This window comes from Odocoileus virginianus, chromosome 26 (assembly GCF_023699985.2).
Source record: "Odocoileus virginianus isolate 20LAN1187 ecotype Illinois chromosome 26, Ovbor_1.2, whole genome shotgun sequence".
Taxonomy (NCBI): Eukaryota; Metazoa; Chordata; class Mammalia; order Artiodactyla; family Cervidae; genus Odocoileus; species Odocoileus virginianus.
In genome coordinates this window covers 23,584,798-23,602,703 of record NC_069699.1, presented here as the reverse complement: position 1 = coordinate 23,602,703, position 17,906 = coordinate 23,584,798, and the positions used below count along the sequence as shown (strand labels likewise).

The window sequence follows — 17,906 nt, the reverse complement described above, 5'->3', positions numbered from 1 at the left end:
GGCACCACACCCTTTCAACATGTAGCTCTGGGAGAAAACCAGACTGGCGACCTGTGTCTGGAGTATGTACTGAGTGGAGCTATCAGGAGGCAGATGGACTTTAAAATTTCTCTTTTGCAGATAAAAGGGGCAACGATCCTACCTCTTTTAACCATAGACGTGGAAAATGGCGAGCAAAGTTTGGGCTTCGTCCCTTGCTTTTCACCATGAAATAAAAGTCTTAAGCCTGTAACTCTCCCTGTCCCAAGGGAGCGAGGAGAGGGAGGGGGAATAAGCGGCGTGGGTGTGGGGTGGGTGGGCAGAACCGCCGCAGAGAGGAGCTGCGCGAGCCTCCCTCTGCGGGGAGGGTGTGGATCCGAGAGCAAGCCAGAACAGGTCCGCGTCCTCGCGGCCACTGCCGGCGGTGGGAGGGGCGCGGCGGCCTCTCCGCGGGCAGACCCGCGTGCAGATCGGCTGGGAGCTGCCGGCGAGAAACTCCCGTGCATCCGCCGGGAGCTGCTGGACTTCCACGCCCTTCTCCCGCTCCAAGCCAGCTTGAAGGAGCGGTTTCCTCGAAGGAAGGTACAGAACGGATCTGGTGCTGGGAGCGACTCAGGTGTGCCGGGGGCGGGGGGTGGGGGCGGTGGTTAATGGGCTTGTCTTCTTAGCCCCGGGGAGCTCCGCAACTCTTTGAGCGAGACAGAAGGAGGATAATGGGTTTGCTCCAGCGGGATTCAACCCCTGCTGGGTCGGTGATGGTGCGTAGTCAGGGCTCCGTCATTGCACAAAGTAGGGTGGTCCGAGGGTCCCCCAGCCTTAGGCCAGTTAGAGACACCCCCTTTCCCAGCCCCGCCCCCTGGTGGCTGAGGCTGGATTCAGGAGGTTCTGGTCGGTCGGACGGAGCAAAGCGGCTCCTCGAATCCTCCTGCTCCCACTTTCTCCTCCTGGTCACGGGTAGGTGGGTTGACTCTCTGTCTTTTCTCCAGCCTCCGTTACCTGCATCTCTTGCTGCCCTTTGGAGAGGATTCCAGACCCTCCTGGACATTCCAGCCTCACCCGGGTGGGGGCTGCGAAGTCCAGCTGGGTTTGAGGGTCAGTCCTGGCGTGACTCTTCCCTGCCCCCTACCATCTCTTGGGTCGTCGGGCGCCAACACCGCCGCCCCACTGTCTTGCTCCCACTCTCAAGGGGCGATTATACATGCCGGTGGGGTTGGAGACGCGCCGTCAGCTTGAAAGGGGAGATTTTGGACACCTGGGGTGGTGGGGCGGGGGTGGGGGACGAGAAACCCGCGAGGCTTAGGGGCTCCACCTCCCCAGACCACCGAGGGGATGAGGGGGCAGGTCGGGGGCGTGGTTGCCATGGCTCCCTGGTAGCGGAGCTGGGGGAGCTAGAGATGCCAGTCACGGATGGTCCCTTCTTCCTCTTTGTGCCTCTCTCCCTCCCTTCTTTTTTTGAGGGAGTGTGCGCGTGGGGGTTGGGGGGAGCAGTGAGAAAGTGATTAATCTGGAGAGCTGGGACTGGAGCCGGGAGGCTGGGGAACGCCAGCCAGCCCCTACATTCCCACTCTTGCTCACCGCAAGCCTCACTTTCTCAGCCGGGGGCCGGACTGAGGAATTCCTGCGAAAAGCCAGGGGCTGAAGAAGCCGCCACCGCGAGGGCTCAGGTACCCACACCCCGAGTGGCATCCTGGGGCGAGCGCGGGGTTGGGTGGTCAGGCTGTCAGCCGGAGGGCGAGCAGCGAAGGGGTAATAGGTGAGCTACTGAAGGCAGGTGTGTAGTGACACGGCAGGGCGACAAGGCGCGGAGGAAGACTCGGGTTCAGCCAAACGCGAGTGGCGCCGGGGTTCAGCTCCGCCGGGGTGGGGGAGCTCCCAGAGAGCCCCCAGAGCTGGCAAGTGGTGCCAGGGCATGCGCGTGCGCGATGGCGCGCTCACGGAACGCCCGCGGTGGGGGGCACGTTTGCGCGTGCGCGCGGAGGTGGGCAACTGGTGAGGCACCTGGGCTCGTGCGAGGCAGAGTGGCTCGCTGCGCTGACGTGGGCTCGTAGCTCTGAGATGTGTGGTTCTGGACGAGTCGTTTACACTGTGCCTCAGTTTCCCCCTTTAAATAATAGGGATAGTATCAATACCTTCCTTTCCGGGTTTTTGAGCAAGTGGAGTGAGATCATTCCGGTAAACAGTTTAGCTCAGCGTCTGATGTTGGTAATCAACACTAAAGTTATGGTTGCTGACCCCGTTTCTGTTATTATAAACTAATCCTCAATTTAAGTAGATCAGGCGTCTTCTCTTTTCTCTGCATTTTTACTGAAGGCGAAATACTGATTGCTAATTTTGGAGACCATCGATTGACATTAGTATTACTGTCCAGTCCATCTTCTACAAAGCTTTGATTTCCAGCAGATTGGAAGACATAAATTAACAACTGGATGGAGAAAGAAGCTTAGAAAGCTGTTTAGGGAAACTTTTAGTAACAAGAAAACAAAAAATTGTTGACTTTCCTGCTTTCTGTGTAAAAATGTTTCCTCTCTGGTCTGCTAATGTTGCAGTTGGCTTTGTCTTAATTTCATTATTTTTAGGATGGATCACCCTGTGACTTTCAAAATTTAACTTGGTTCTAGAGTCTGGTGTATAATGGGGGTTTCTATTTTATGGCCTTAAATATTGCTGTGGATTTCCCTCCAATAATGGCAGAGCACATAGTGTATAACCATTTCCCACAAACTCTTGAATATTGTCAGTGAATAAATGGAGACAAATGGTTATTTCTGGGCAGGTAAGAGTACTGGCTACCACAGTTCATTAAAATCTCTTTCCAGACGTGTTTCCACTCTTCACTGCAGAAGTTCGGGACTGTGATGATTAATGTATGTTTTCCAGATTGTTCTCTGTTGCACCTTATGGGTCCTTTCCTTTAAAGAAAAGGCTATGGATGTTTATTACTGCTCTTGGTTGTATAGGTGCTCCAACATACCCAGTAATGAGGAAGTTATATGTCCCCTTTACCTAATTACAGGTCTGCTAGCATTTGATATTGCACATAATATATTTATTACCTTAAAGTGAATTCATCTCCTTAAATGAACTAGTATTAAATTCATTTAAAAATTACTTGCTTTTTAGAATATTGGCATATTTTGATGGCTCTGAAGCAAGTGAAACCAGACAGATGTCACCATCACAAAGCTTCTTACGACTTTTACAAAATAGAACTCACCTAGGAAAATATTTGCTGGATTGGAGCTTGGTTTTTATAATTAGCTTCTGAAATCTTTGAAGATTGAAGATTGTTTGACCCAAATTTGCTTTTCAAAATATTTTAGACAGACTCATTTTTTATGGGGAAATTAAGTAAAAGTAATGATTTAAGGCAGATTTCAGATTCTCCTAATTTTTATCTAATAAAAGAAAATTAAGTCATAGAGCGTGGCTAATGGCATCAGATTTGAAGAAATGAATGTCAGGAAGCCCTGTATTAGTTCATATAGTAGAGTATTGCTTCAAGTTTGACTTTTGCAAGACAACCAATGCCCTCTTCTTCACAGTGAATATGTCATCTTTAAAGGGTACCTTGAGGAATTACTGTGACAGCTTGCCTGAAATTCATGTGATCATTTACATATTCTTTCCCAGGAGCACTGGCATTAAATGTTCCATTTATTGGAAATTATTTTGCCCTATGATTTATGACAGCCAGCAGTACCATAGAATCTAATACATTTTAGAAACAAAATTTAGCTTTTTACTATTTTATATTTTCCCTAAAAAAAAAAAAATCTAAAAAGTCAATCTTAGATTTTGCACCTGGAAAGCTGAAGTTAGGCTGAAGACAAAGGGTAACAGTAAAAAACCATGACAAATCCAGATTTGGGGAGCTAATTGACATGCTAAGGTGTAATCTAGAGAAACAACGTATCTCTGTACCAAGGCTATTTTCAATGATGTACTGTATTATTTGATTCAATCAGTGTTCCTTGTTATTTTTTCAAAACAAGACCAAGAATACTGTATTTTCAATTATGAGCATTTTGATTACAGCTTCATTCTAACTAACTGATTCAGTCTGAAGAGAATGCAATTATTATGGTGATTTACATACAATATGCTAAGTTAACACAGCTAATGAGTGAAAGCATAATATTCTTCCTATTCATTCCTGGAAAAATATTGTGCTAAGCATTCTTTCAAAGAAAAGATTACATTATTCTCCAGCATTTATGTCTACCTACAGGTAAATTTTGGCACTGAGCCATTTTCTCTGCTTTAAAAATGAAATCTCTCACATTTTGGAGATCCTGTTCCTCTCCCACTTTTGAGGGGGAGGAGGCTGGGGAATGGAAACAATCCTCAGTTTAATTAGCTATGGTGATTTCTCCTTTCTCTGCATCTATATTGGGGGAAGGATTCTGTATTTTCTAATTTTGGAGGCTGGTTAACACCTTAAACATTACTAATTACTGCAGTTTATTTTATGTGTGTCGCAATAGTGTAGTTGGTTAATTATAGCTTTCTCATTAGCACCATGTAGAGAATAATGAATTAACACATCCCTTTGATCAAAAGAACATCTAAGTTTATCTTCTGAGAATAAAAGTGTTATTGTGTTACTGAAAGTCACTATAATTTTCCCAAGAAACAAATTGGTTGGAATTCTCTAGCACTGGGATAAGAAGCTTGATGAATGAGGGGGTAGAGCAGCAGTTGCTTGGCAACCTAACATTATTCTGCAATTTCTCCTGGTATATTTATCCAGTAAACTAGAAAATTCTGTTTTGTTAGCGAATGTTTTTAGTCAGTGCACAAATAGACCATAACTAATTGAGATTTTATGTATTGTGGATTAAAAAAATGGTCTTGCTTACCTTCCCATTGTGTTTAGATAAAAGTACAAAAAGAAGGAATATTCTGCTTTCAGTTTTTAAATTTTTTCTGTAAAAATTTTTACTTAATCTTCACATTAGTTTATTACTACCAAAAATTGCAACTTGTTTACCTCTTTGGAGATCACATTAGGAGTATGTGTGTTTGTGTGTGTGTGTACATGTGTTACACTTGTGTTTGTGTACAATTTTTCAGTAAGAATCAGAAATAAATTTTGAGCTGCAGTGAATTCTTCAACAGTTGTGATTTGCTGGTTAAGATGATAATTTGGTAAATTTAGGGAGGCAAAAACATTCATTCCAAGTGATACCAGGAGGTGATAAGAACAGTAAATGTGCTGAATGGCTAATACATAAATGCAGTCTGTTCTTTGACCAGGGATTTTTTTTTTTCCTGGTGGTCTTATTACATTCTCTTTTCAGATGTCTGAGTACATCTCATTTCCTCTATAGTTGTAAAGTAGAAGCTTAGTAAAGCCAGGCATTGCCCATCTTCCAATCCACCTCTCCCTAATTCCAGGGACGACAGTGTACCAATTTCCTGTTTAACCTATGAAGTTTAGTCTGCATCGCAATTCCCTTATCAGGTGGCAGAATCTTTTTGAGGCCACATGCTTCATTTTACTTATCTTTTAAACACTACAGGTTCTGTCACAATGGGAAGCAAACAGGGTGTGGTAGTTATTACATAAATATCATGGCTATAAGAGTCAGGCTGCCAAGGTTCCCAATCCAGTTCTGTTAATTCCTCAATGCGTGGTCCTGAGCAAGTCATTTTAACCTCCCTAAAACTGATTTCGTCTATGGAGATGTGGCGTACTATCTATACCCAAACCAGTCAGTCCTAAAGAAAATCAACTCTGAATATTCATTGGAAGGACTGTTGCTGAAGCTGAAACTCCAATACTTTGGCCACATAATGCAGAGGGCCAACTCATGGGGAAAGACCCTGATGCTAGGAAGGCAAAAGGAGAAGGGGGTGGCAGAGAATGAGATGGTTAGATGGCCTCACTGACTCAGTGGACAGGAAACTGAACAAACTCAGGAGACAGTGGAGGACAGAGGAGCCTGGCATGCACAGATTTAGACATGGCTTAGTACCGAGCTCATGTATGTTATTATGAGCGCTATATGCAGCAATCTATGTAGACAACTTACTAGAATGCATTAAGCACTCAATAAATTCTCGCTTTTTTATTATAATAATTTTTATTCCATGCTCAGTGTGTGAATGGATAAAAGATAAGACATGAGTGTGTTTATGTATATGAATAAGTGTGAACTTATTGATGGCTCAGCTGGTAAAGAATCTCTCAAACTCGGGAGACCTGAGTTTGATCCCTGGATTGGGAAGATCCCCTGGAAAAGGGAATGGCAACCCACTCTAGTATTCTTGCCTGGAGAATCCCCGTGGACAGAGGAGCCTGGCAGGCAAAGAGTCAGACATAACTGAGTTACTCAGCACAGCACGGCACAGCACATTATGTTACTATTAAAATCATGGAACATTGTTGATACCTACATCAATTAGATGTACATATGCAGGTACTGATTGTTTCACATGTTTGACAAATCCTGGGTAGTAGTTTTCATGCTTGAATGAAATGAGAATCATCTAGAGAACTTTTTAAAAACTGCCAACCCAGATAAATTCAGTAAAAATTCTTGGAAGTGGTGAACAGGCATGTGGATTTTTGAAAACCTCCGGTGAAGTAGTAATGTCAGAGTTGAGAACCACCGCCTTCGATTTGGGGAGATCTTCTATGACATTGTGCTGGCCTGAGGCATTGACTTACAGTTACCTTGGCATCATGAAATGTGGTTGGAGAAGAAAAGCTCTGACAAACCTCTGAGGTTTTTCTTACTAATCCCTTTGGTTTATACAGCACTTTATTCTCCGAAGAGCTCAAATGTGCTTTTCATTTACTATGTATTATTTCATTTTTCAGCCAAGTGTCCCTGTGAAGAAGGTAGGAAAAAGTCATTATCCTGATTTTGCGGATGAATGGAGAGAGCCATGCAGAAACTACGTGATTTGATTAGATTCATACATTTAGAACAATCCTAGATATCAAGATTCACGTCACTTTTGGGTTCCAGATAGTTCTCAGTTTTTGCAATGAGATTTCAAATGAGGGAGAGAAAGTTATTATTTTTAGATTAATTAATTGTGTAGGAAAGAGTTGTATAGATGAGAATTTCTATGTTTCTTGATATAATTCTGCGTTATAAGGAAAAGCAGTTTTGTTTTTTTTTTAAGAGACACTGTAGTCTATTTAAGATCCAGCCCTATGTCCCTTGAACTGAACCCAGCCTACATATGTGTTTTCTTTGGCCTAAGACGTATTTAGAAAATACTTAAGCCAATATTTTAAAGGCAGGGATTTCACATAAAATTCATATTTCTGACTTATCTTGAGAAACATGATGATCTTGCAGTATTGGACTTGAATGCCCTGGTAGCAGAGTACCATCCCCTAGAACAGGGAAGCATGTTCTCTTGGCAGTGTTAAAGGACCCAGAGGTTTTTTTTAATCTCCTCTGGGTAAAAGTTGGCACTGTCTTGCTTTCACTTGATTTTTTTTTCTTGTATATAAGTGGGACCCAAATGGGGCAATTGAAGGGAATTTAAAAAAGAGACCAACCACATCTTTTGGGGCAGAGTTGAGGCCAGCCAACAAGGAAGGCTGCTGAGGCAACCCTGGGCTCTCACTGCCCTTAGTCTAGAGGGACAACAGGAGAAAGAAGTTACTGAAAGATGGGGACCATAGCCCCATAGCTAAAAGTTACTGAAAGATGGGGGCCATAGCTCTGCGGAAGGTTGCCGACAGAACCTGTGGTTTTAGAGAAACATAGCCATTGTCAATTCACAGGACACTGGTCTTCTACCCCAAGATCTCAGCAATCAGACAAAGGAGCCTGGTCCAAATGATCTGCTGCAGTTGGTTCCCTCCGCACAGAGCAGCCTGGAGGAAGGTGGAGAATAAATATGAATCTGGAGAGCTACTGAAGAATATCCAGCACACCCTGAAGGCTTCACATTTATAGAACTTGTGTAAGGGGGGAGAAGAAAACTCGAACTGCCAAAAGCGGGACAAAAGGGAGAATCCTGAAATCTGCATTCAAGGCCATCATTTTCTCTTCCCCTTTGTTATTCCTTCCTCTGATCCTCCTTCTTTGCCCCAGGTGGGCATGCTTATGGCCAGAAGTGGGTTTCAGTTGAATCTTCAAACTTCAAAACCAACTTACCCTTTCCCTTGAATTATCTCTGTCTTCCAAGAGAAAGCTGTAAAGCACAGTGACTAATGCAAAGAATGGATTCTAGCTTCTTTGGTAACAGGTTTGCATTTTTAACAGAGGTTCCTCTCTAACAAAAGCTTTTGCTGTAAGTGGTGATTTTAACTCTAGGGATTATAGATGTGCCCAAGAAGTGGAGATACCCTCAGATAATACTCTGATAGCCTAAAGTCATTGTGACCTGTATATTTGGATCTCTGAAGGGCTCCCTCTCTGTGATGCAGTGTTATCAGGATAAAGAAGATGAGGAACTAGATTAGAGATATATTGGTAGCATCCTGATATGAGAAATTTGTATTTACCCTGGCTAAGGAACATATTTCCAAAGTAATAGAAAGTAAATTGGTGAGAAAATTTTGGAGATTTTTAATGATTTGTTGCTATTAGAGCTGACTGTGAATTTACTGTGTCACAGTAAATTTGTTACTGTGTAGAAGACCACTAAAGAAAGTGATGTGACAGGATATCATCTTACTATGGGATGTCTTACATATTGATGCGTTCAAAGAAAAACACATCTCCTGTGCAAAGGTTCAAGGGGAAGACAAGTATTGACCTTTTCTGAGACCCTTGACATTCAACACAGCATTTACATTCATTTAGAAGATTACTGCTGCATATTTCTATTTAAAAAAAATCATTATTTGAGTACTTTAAGGTTTTGACAGAATTTTCCCATATCTAATTTGACGTTTTCAACAACGGGGCAGACAAAAAGGGATAGGTTGTTAGCTCATTTTATAGAGGAAAAAAACTGAAGTAAGGTTGAATAGTGGGCTGGGCAGTGGTGAAGCCAGAATAAAAGTGCATATACCGTCATATGCAACTCAGTTCATAATACACTCTACAGCTTTTAAATTTCCTTCTTTGAAATAAAAGAGAAATATTGTATAACTGATTTGTTTTTAAAAAGCAAATTCAGAGTTAACATGTAAGCTGAGGGATGCAATGAGTCTAGGGGAAATACTGAAAAATTCACCAGTTTTCTTTTCAAGGTTGAATATAACCCTACCAAAAGATAAGGAGATTCAATTTTTTTATAGCTTCCTTAATTCCATTATACATTGACTGATTAAATGATTGATTTATTGGGTATGCTATGAAATATTGACAGTGACCAATCATTAAAAGCTTTTATTGAATAACTCCTTTGTGCTAGAGACAGAACTGAAGCTATGCCAGGCAAACAGTTAAATTACCTGTCCCTTACTAAATGTTTATGATGTATTTTATAATCTCTGCATCAGTGTTTTGAAGAAATTACTGTTATGATAATATTCATTTAATGCTGAGTGTCACAGACATAGGGTGTCCTTGTCCAGGGTCACGCAACATGACTTGGAAGTGGCTAAGCCAGTACTCCAACTCAAAAGTATCTAATCTCCAGCCTCAAGCTCTTTAATTACTACACTGTGCTGCCTTTGAGTCCAGCAGACCCCTCAACACCCCATCTTAGTCAAGACTACTGTAACAAAGTACCGCAGAAGGGGAGGTTTATAAGCAGTAGAAATTTGTTTCTCACAGTTCTGGGGACTGGAAGCCTGATATCAGGATTCCAGCATGGTCTGGTTCTCATGAAAGCCTTCTTCTGATTTGCAGACTGTTGACTTCTCATTATACCTTCCTGGTGAGAATGAAAAAAAGAGTTCAAGAGTTCTCCAGTATCCCTTTTATAAGGGTACTAATCACATTCATGAGGGCCCCACCCTCATGATCTAATTCCCTTGCAAATGCAACACCTCCAAATAGCTTTTCATTGAGATTAGGGTTTCAACATATGAATTTGGAAGAGACACACATTCAGTTCATTACATATCCATTCTCTTCACTCTTGGACTTCATTTCCCACCTGGGCAATGCCCATAGTACCGGCACCCTGGGATAAGCAGGATTCTCTAACTATGGTCTTTGTCAAGGGCCATCCAGATTTGCCTCTTCTGTGTATTATTTTGTCATATGGAAAATAGATAATTAAGGGCTCCTCCTAAAGTATTATATGATATTGAATGCTAATCCTCAGAGTGGTGGCATTTAAAAAGAAGATTTAAAATTCTTGTTGCCAAGATTTGCTATGAGACACTCCCATGTGGGTGAGACACTCCTATGTGGGAGATACATTGGGAAAGAAAGACATTTGTGTTTTCTTCAAAATCATGTCATAAAAGTGTCTGATGTCTGAGTCCTCCTAAAATGTGTCCTGGGCACCAGTATATGTAAAAATCAACCTTCACCCCCACCAAAGCTTTAGCTTGCCTTCATTACCATCTTATATTTCTTGGCAGAAATGTTTCTGATACTCTGTAATCTCAATATGTATAGATTTCCCTCACATCTGGGTATTATATGTAAGCAATTGCATTATATGGTTGGCATTTCCACAAAGGTGTCTCTGCCACTCCAGATTAAGATAGACACAGTTGGCAATGGCAGATGCCATATCCTAGGCTGGCTGTTTTTGAAAATGACACCTATCATAATGGTGGCACTGTCTTTATTAGCAGCTGTCAATTAAGATAAGGCTTTGGAGGGAAAAATCAACCCTATTCTAGGCATGGTCAATATATTTGGGAATTTTGAGAGGTATTTGATTTTTGGGGTATGTGGTATTTAGAAAAATGTTAATTTTTTAATATGCAAAATATAAATAGCATTCTCGAACACTGACTCCAAAAGACTTTTTTATGTAATAGATAGTGGCAGAAATGTGTTTGCTTTCTGCTTTGTCTAGACAGTAGATCCCATTTCCTTGGACTATATGGAATGAGTTTGCTATAAGGCTTTTGTTTGATCCATGCCTGCTTCTTTAGAGTATAGCACTTGGCTCCTTAACAAATGTGTTTATTTTTGTATTATAAATTCAGAGACTTTGTAAATTTGTTCTGTACAATGCATCTAATGACACAGTGGGGAAATAATTTATTCAATTAAAATACTTAAGGCATTGTTCAGTGGCAAAGAATTGAAAACATTATCCTTGGTGGCAAGTAAAGAAAGAAAAACAATAATAATATTACCATCTATAGACTGCACCAGAAGGAATAATAGACTGTTTGGGTTGTTCATTATTGTTCACTAATTTGAGACATATAGTATTTTCCGGAAAGGAGATCTGAGTGAATGGGTAAACATAGAAAGCCAGAATAAAGGTGTTTAAATTTGACCTTGACCCTGCTTCACATTGTGATCTCCAGCAACTTTCAGTGAAGCTAAATTTCAAAGGGTCTCAAGAGACCTTTTTCCATGCATACAAGTTTCTGCATGTAATTGATTTGGGCTGAATAGATTCTGAACACAATTGATTTGCTTGAAATAATGCTAAAGGACCAGGAATGAACAATTCAGGTGCATCTCATGTGAATCAAGTTCAAATAAATTGGATTTGACCTTAATTACTATCCCCTCAAAAAAGGAATGACAGTTGTCAGAGTGAATACCATCCAATTATATATAAAAATTGATATGAGTTGTTTGAATTGGAAATTGACCTCCATACACAAATCCTCCTTTTGAAAACTCGGTTTCTACCTTCTATTTTCCTGTCTCACCAGCTGTAAACTGAGGATAAAAATATTAACGCACCCTCCCAGGGGCAGTTAGAGGATTAATGAGCTAATATTTGGAAAGTGCTTTGAAGATAGAAGTGCCAGCTATTATTATTACTAATAAACCATTTTTCTCCAGTGTAATTTTGGACAGCAGCCATTAAAAACCCATTACTGTATTTAACAGTAAAACAATCTGCTACAGCCTAGTATTTACTGCCTCAATTGAGCATGCATTCCACTTCCTTTGCCCCTCCAAATTCTGAACTGATGAGGAGGGACAGGAAGGTGTTTGTCATCATTTCCTAAGTTCATTTCAATAATGGGGTTTAACAGACTGGATGCTTCTGGAGTAGACTCCTTTTGATTTTCTCCTCCAAAAACGAGATTGTGTCCTTAATGGGAGGATAATTTGGCTGCACATTTGGTTCTGTGTCCTATGAAAGGAACGGAAGCCCTATTCTTGATTTTTAGTTAGCTGGATTTGCAATGCTTTTAGTATGTTTGAAGATTGCATTCCAATATGTTCTTGGTTATTTAAAACTGGTTCCATAAATGAAACAAGATGATGTGGGTGGCTGTAAGTGTGTACGTGCAAGGGGTGAGCAGAAAGCTGTGCACTGTTCACAACTCAGTGTAAAACTGAAGTGGAAGGAAGACTGAAGGGATTATGCAGCTACTCCAAGTACATACATATTTACAAGATGAAATTGGAGGAGTAATTTCTTATTCTGTAATTAATGTATGCTCTTAAATCCTTTCAATCCCAATTTATTTTGACCTGTGTAGATGTCCTAAAATACTGAATGATGCATTCAGTATTTAATGATATTAAATACTCATTTTATCCATACTGGTTTACTACTGCAAATAAGACTGAAAATACAGATCAATGACTATAATGATACGTATTCATTTAGAGTTTACTTATAGCTACCTCCAGTATTTAAATCCTAGGCTAGTATCTAAAAACCGAAAGAAAAAAAAAAAAAAACATCATAGCAACCTAAATCTTTGCAAAAATTCACCAACTGCAAACATTTTATTATGGAAATACCTGCCTCATTCAGTGACTGTTTACTTTTAATTTAGAACCATCTCAATAAGTTCAACTGTTTTATTTTAGTGGATGACGAAGTGTAAACTGCAGGTTAGAACAGATGAAGGAAATGTTGCAGATTCATTCACAGACAAAAGAATTCACAGCTAACAATCTCTTCACCAAGGGAGAAGGATAGAAAGATTAGAAAAAGACAAGTCAGAGATTATGGGTATATGGCTGGTCCTGAGTCAGTAAGAAACCACAATACAATTTGAGATAAAACAGAGAAACATTTTTATGTATCACCTATAGGTGTAGAGATCGTTTATCTGAAAATCATCCAAAACCCTCTTAACTAATGATACAGCTGCTTAAGAATGTTAAATACAAAACAGCAATGATAAAACCTCCAAACCTTTTACAAGACATTCTTCTAGAAGCAATGCACTGGTAACTATCCAAGGTACTGTTGTTTGCCCATAAGATTTCATATCATCCACTGCAAGGGAATCATGGTGCATTTTTGTATACTATTACTATCACTTAGAGAAACTGATTTGTAAGTACCATCACCATTCCACTGACTTCTGAAGTTGAGTTCATGTTATTTTCATCATTTCTTTTTTGAATTGTGTACTGGGAATTCACCATATGTTTAAGAATTCAGCAGATATGTGTTTTGCATATGAGATTACTGGGGAAATGTGCAAGCTGCTTATTGTTGGGAAGAAAAATACCTGGAGGCTTATGTGTAGCTAAGAAGGGCAATGATGAAAACTGATTCAGAAATGTGATCATGTATTAATAGCAATTTGTAAAATGTGAAGGGGCGTTGTTCGATTTATCTACTGCTACATGGTAAACTAACCCATAACTTAAACAAGTTAAAATTCCATTCTATGAAATCTCATGATTTTGTGAGTGATTTCTTCAGCTCTACCGCATCACAGCTGAGGTCACATGGTGATTTTCAGATGGTTGCTAAGCTGGGCTGGTGGTCCCAAGATGGCTTCGCTTGCATGTCTCCTGCTTTGTCCAGTTGCATTGAGTTCAGCTGGTCTCCTTTGCCTTTTCATGTAGCCACATGGCCTTTTCACCAGTCTCTTCAACAGGCTGTTGGACTTTACATGATGGTTCAGGGCTCCAAGAGCTCAACTTAGAAAACTGTCAGTTTTGTTTAAGTCCAGCCCTGGAGCAACGCTTCTACTGTAATCCATTGGTCCAAGCTATCAAGACCAACCCCTTTTCAAAGGGAGGACTCCTCTAACTACATTGCTGGAGGATTCTAGTAGACAGGATAGGAAGAAATTCTGTAAAAAGTCATGCTCATAACAGAATTATCAATCCTACTGTGACACTGTTTACTCCATACATGACTGATTAGAAAGTGGAAGAAAACGAACAAGTACAACCACTCTCTGTCCCAAGTGGACACTCCGTTCTCTTCCTCATTTCCTAAATATCTTAAGTCTTCCTAAATACCTAAATATCTTCCTAAATATCTTCAGCTCAGAAAGAAACCTGACTTTGAGAAGGAAGTGTGACATGAGGATGAACGTGGGCTCCGTGGAAGCACCCATGGTTTTGTCTGGAGAGAGAGGCTAGAACTGAGAGAAAAGAGGGGTGAGTTGGCTAAGAATAGTTTTGGCTAAAGATTCTTTAGTGGGATGGGCTTTTCTGGTGCTTTTGTCCTCTGATCCACTTACATTTATCCTTAACTCCTTTCTTTTTATGTTAGAAGTGGTTTGGGCTTGGGAGAACCAGGAGGCTCTTCATCAGAGTCAGAAGGGCCAAGGTGAAACTGGAATGCCAGGAATCAAGGAGACTACTTAGGTTGTGCAAACCTCCAGACTTGAGGAGGGAAAGAAAAGAGCTGCTCTATTTCCTTCTATTTGTCCATTACAGCCACAGATGGAAAAGGAAGCAGGCTTCCTGGCCTGAAATGATGATTATACATTTGGCTGCATCCCTCCTTTACCTGTAACTTTCAGAAGCATGACTGATGGGAAGATGCTAACAGGTAGCAAGGACCATTATTCTTATATCTTCTGTCACAGAATGAGAAGCAGGTGAAGAATATTCAGCAGGGGAGCTTTCTTGGGATATTTCTTTCTCTTCAGATGGTCCCTGAGAGTAGCTAAACAACAGCTACCACCATGCCTAATGCAGGTTCATTTTGTGTTCTCATTGCTTCTCTATTTTCTCAAAACTTTCCATCACATTCTTCCTTCTATAGCATGTCATTTTCCTCTAAGTGCTTGGGAACCATGAATGCTATTTTTCTTGTACCTGTGAATCCCACCCTTCTGATAAAAGTGAGTTGATGTGTTTCTCCTGAAGTCTTGCTGAAAGGTATTGCACCACATTTTTTATATTTCAAAAATTATTTCAACAGGCAATGTGCAATGTACATAACCCTAAAATGCTGTGCTATGGTGAACTTAATTCTATCCTGGTAATGCTGTGAATTGTTTTTGAATGAAAGACACTGTATAGGTACATCATTTAATTTGAAACTCATAACAGCTAATTATTTACACAAGGTATGTATTCATCCTGTTCAGAAAGTTAAGGAAACTCATTAAACTCGTATGTGTGAATGCAGAACTTGAACTCAGGTTGTCTGATTTTGTCTTAAAAGTCTTTTAATGACAAATCATTTGTGACTGATAAAAGGTGTCCTTATTTAAGAAATACAAATTTTCTGAACAGGTTTCATTTTTCGATGATATAACCTGAAGCCTTATAAATGTTAAGTTCTGCTCTCTTGGATTTGAGGGAAAAAATGAAACAAATGACAAATTGGTGGTAGTTGTAAGCTGAGGTTTCTATAATGAGTTTCTATTTTAAAAAATGCTTGGGACTACTGGAACACAAGCAGTCCTAGGTTTCCCTGTAGTTTCTTTTGATATAGCAAAATATATTTTTACTGTAGCTGAGAGTGTCTTTTCTCTCATCTCCCTTTAGCAATTTGCCATTCTCTGTCCTCAGTATTCTTTCTCTACTTTAAACAACTGTAAAACTTGCTTCAGCTTTCTTCTTGACACCCTAAGATTTATTTCTCATGAGCCATTCCGGAAAATTCCTTGTTCAGTCTTCTAATCACTAGACCACGGCAACCTTTCTCTCACAGGATTTCTGCCTTTTATTGTCACCCTTCTCCACTAAGACCTAAATGTCGCAGTTAAAATCCCCTTTCTCGCTTGTCACTTTTGACCACTGTGTCACTTACTTCCTAAAAACTCCCCCCGGCTCCCCACTGCTTTGACCGCCAAGTAACTGTCACGCTTGCTTTCCACATCCAGCCGGACTCAGCCTTCATGATTCCCTCTGTTTTCCTGTATCCTTAGAGACCCTCTCCCGTTACTGAACAGCTCGCTGTTCCTGTCTGTCTTCCCAATACATTTCCTGCTCTCCTTTCTTCTTTAAGTTACAGGTCACTCAATAATCCCCAGCTCTGAGACTGTACTCGCTGAAATGTAACCATCGTCACAGTTTTTGTCCTATCTTTGTGCCTTCTACCATAATTTACTTAAATTTTTAGCTAGCTCATTCTAAAGACAATGACTTAAAAATGGAAATTTTATTTCATTGCTATCAGTGAAACACCACCATCAGAGGAAGTAATGAAAGGTGCAGACAAATGTAATACAGTGAAAACAACAGAAGGTCACTACATTCTAGCGAGATCCTGTTGCAAATTTTATTTCATTGCTATCAGTGAAACACCACCATCAGGGGAAGTAATGAAAGGTGCAGACAAATGTAATACAGTGAAAACAACACAAGGTCACTACATTCTAGCGAGATCCTGTTGCCTGCTGAAGGCCTCGGGCTTCAGTCCTGCTCCTTCTTCATGAAATATGTTGGTAGGTCTGTCTGTCCGGTCCCACGGCGCCGCGCCCACCAGCCATGAGCTCCACGCAGTTCAACAAGGGGCCCTGTACGGGCTCTCGGCCGAGGTCAGGAACCGGCTGCAGTCCAAATATGACCCTCAGGAGGAGGTGGCGCTCCGAACCTGGATTGAGGGACGCACTGGCCTCTCCGTTGGCCCAGACTTCCAGAAGGGTCTGAAGGATGGGATCATATTGTGCACACTCATGAATAAACTGCAGCCAGGCTCAATCCCTAAGATCAAGTGCTCCATGCAGAACTGGCACCAGCTAGAAAACTTCTCCAATGTCATCAAGGCCATGGTGAGCTGCGGCATGAATCCTGTCGACCTGTTTGAGGCTAACGACCTGTTTGAAAGTGGGAACTTGACTCGGATGCAGGCATCTCTTCTTGCCCTGGCTGGGAAGACCAAGACAGAGGGGCTCCAGAGTGGTGTGGACATTGGCGTCAAATACTCGGAGAAGCAGGAGCGAAACTTTGATGATGCCACCATGAAGGCGGGCCAGTGCGTCATTGGGCTCCAGATGGGCACCAACAAATGTGCCAGCCAGTCCGGCATGACAGCTTACAGCACCAGACGGCATCTGCATGACCCCAAAAACCACATCCTGCCCCCCATGGGCCACTCGACCGTCAGCCGCCAGGTGGGTACAAACAAGTGTGCCAGCCAGGTGGGCATGATGGCTCCAGGGACCTGGTGGCACATTTGCGACACAAAGCTGGGGACAGGCAAATGCGATAATTCCTCCATGTCCCTGCAGGTGGGCTACACACGGGGTGCCCACCAGAGCGGTCAGGTGTTTGGCCTGGGCCGGCAGATATACGACCCCAAGTACTGCCCTCAAGGCCAGTGGCCAATGGGGCTCCGGCAGCTGCTGGAGATGGCCCAGGCCCAGGGGAGCCCTCAGAGTGCCCTCCCTACTACCAGGAGGAGGCAGGCTACTGAGATACCCGTGCTGGCCGTCTCCCCATCATCGCCCCATCTGGGTTTTCGGGTCTTTCTGTGTTTTTTGTCTTGTTTTTCTACATGTCTGAATGCTGCAGTTGAGACTCTGGGGGAAAGGGATGAAGGCCATATCCAGATGCATGTGGGGTGGGGGGTCCCCACCAGGGCAGCTCCAGGCATCAGGTTTCCCAGTAGACTTTGGCCAAGCTGTTAGGGGGAAGAAGAAACCCAGGCAGGGAGGGGAACTGGCCCCAAGTGGTTTCCAGTTATGTCTTCCCTGCTTCTCTTTTCTCTGCCATCAGTTTGTGGTTTCTGTACCCACAGAAGTT

The 17,906-nt window shown here is 41.9% G+C and overlaps 1 protein-coding gene and 1 pseudogene across 9 annotated transcripts in view; both read left to right on the top strand.

Moving 5' to 3' along the window:
* Nucleotides 1-327: 327 nt before the first annotated feature.
* Nucleotides 328-17,906, top strand: part of CHL1 (cell adhesion molecule L1 like) — a 227,789-nt gene continuing 210,210 nt past the window's right edge. For 3 of the 9 annotated variants that reach the window (XM_070455658.1, XM_020880762.2, XM_020880761.2), the window contains exon 1: nucleotides 329-561. The gene's annotated coding sequence lies outside the window, so the exon portion shown is untranslated. Of the gene's footprint in view, nucleotides 596-850; nucleotides 934-1,431; nucleotides 1,644-17,906 lie in introns of those variants that run through there. The other 6 variants (XM_070455659.1, XM_070455654.1, XM_020880764.2 and 3 more) reach the window with 5 other exon arrangements.
* LOC110129402 (calponin-2 pseudogene) lies at nucleotides 16,412-17,596 on the top strand (annotated as a pseudogene).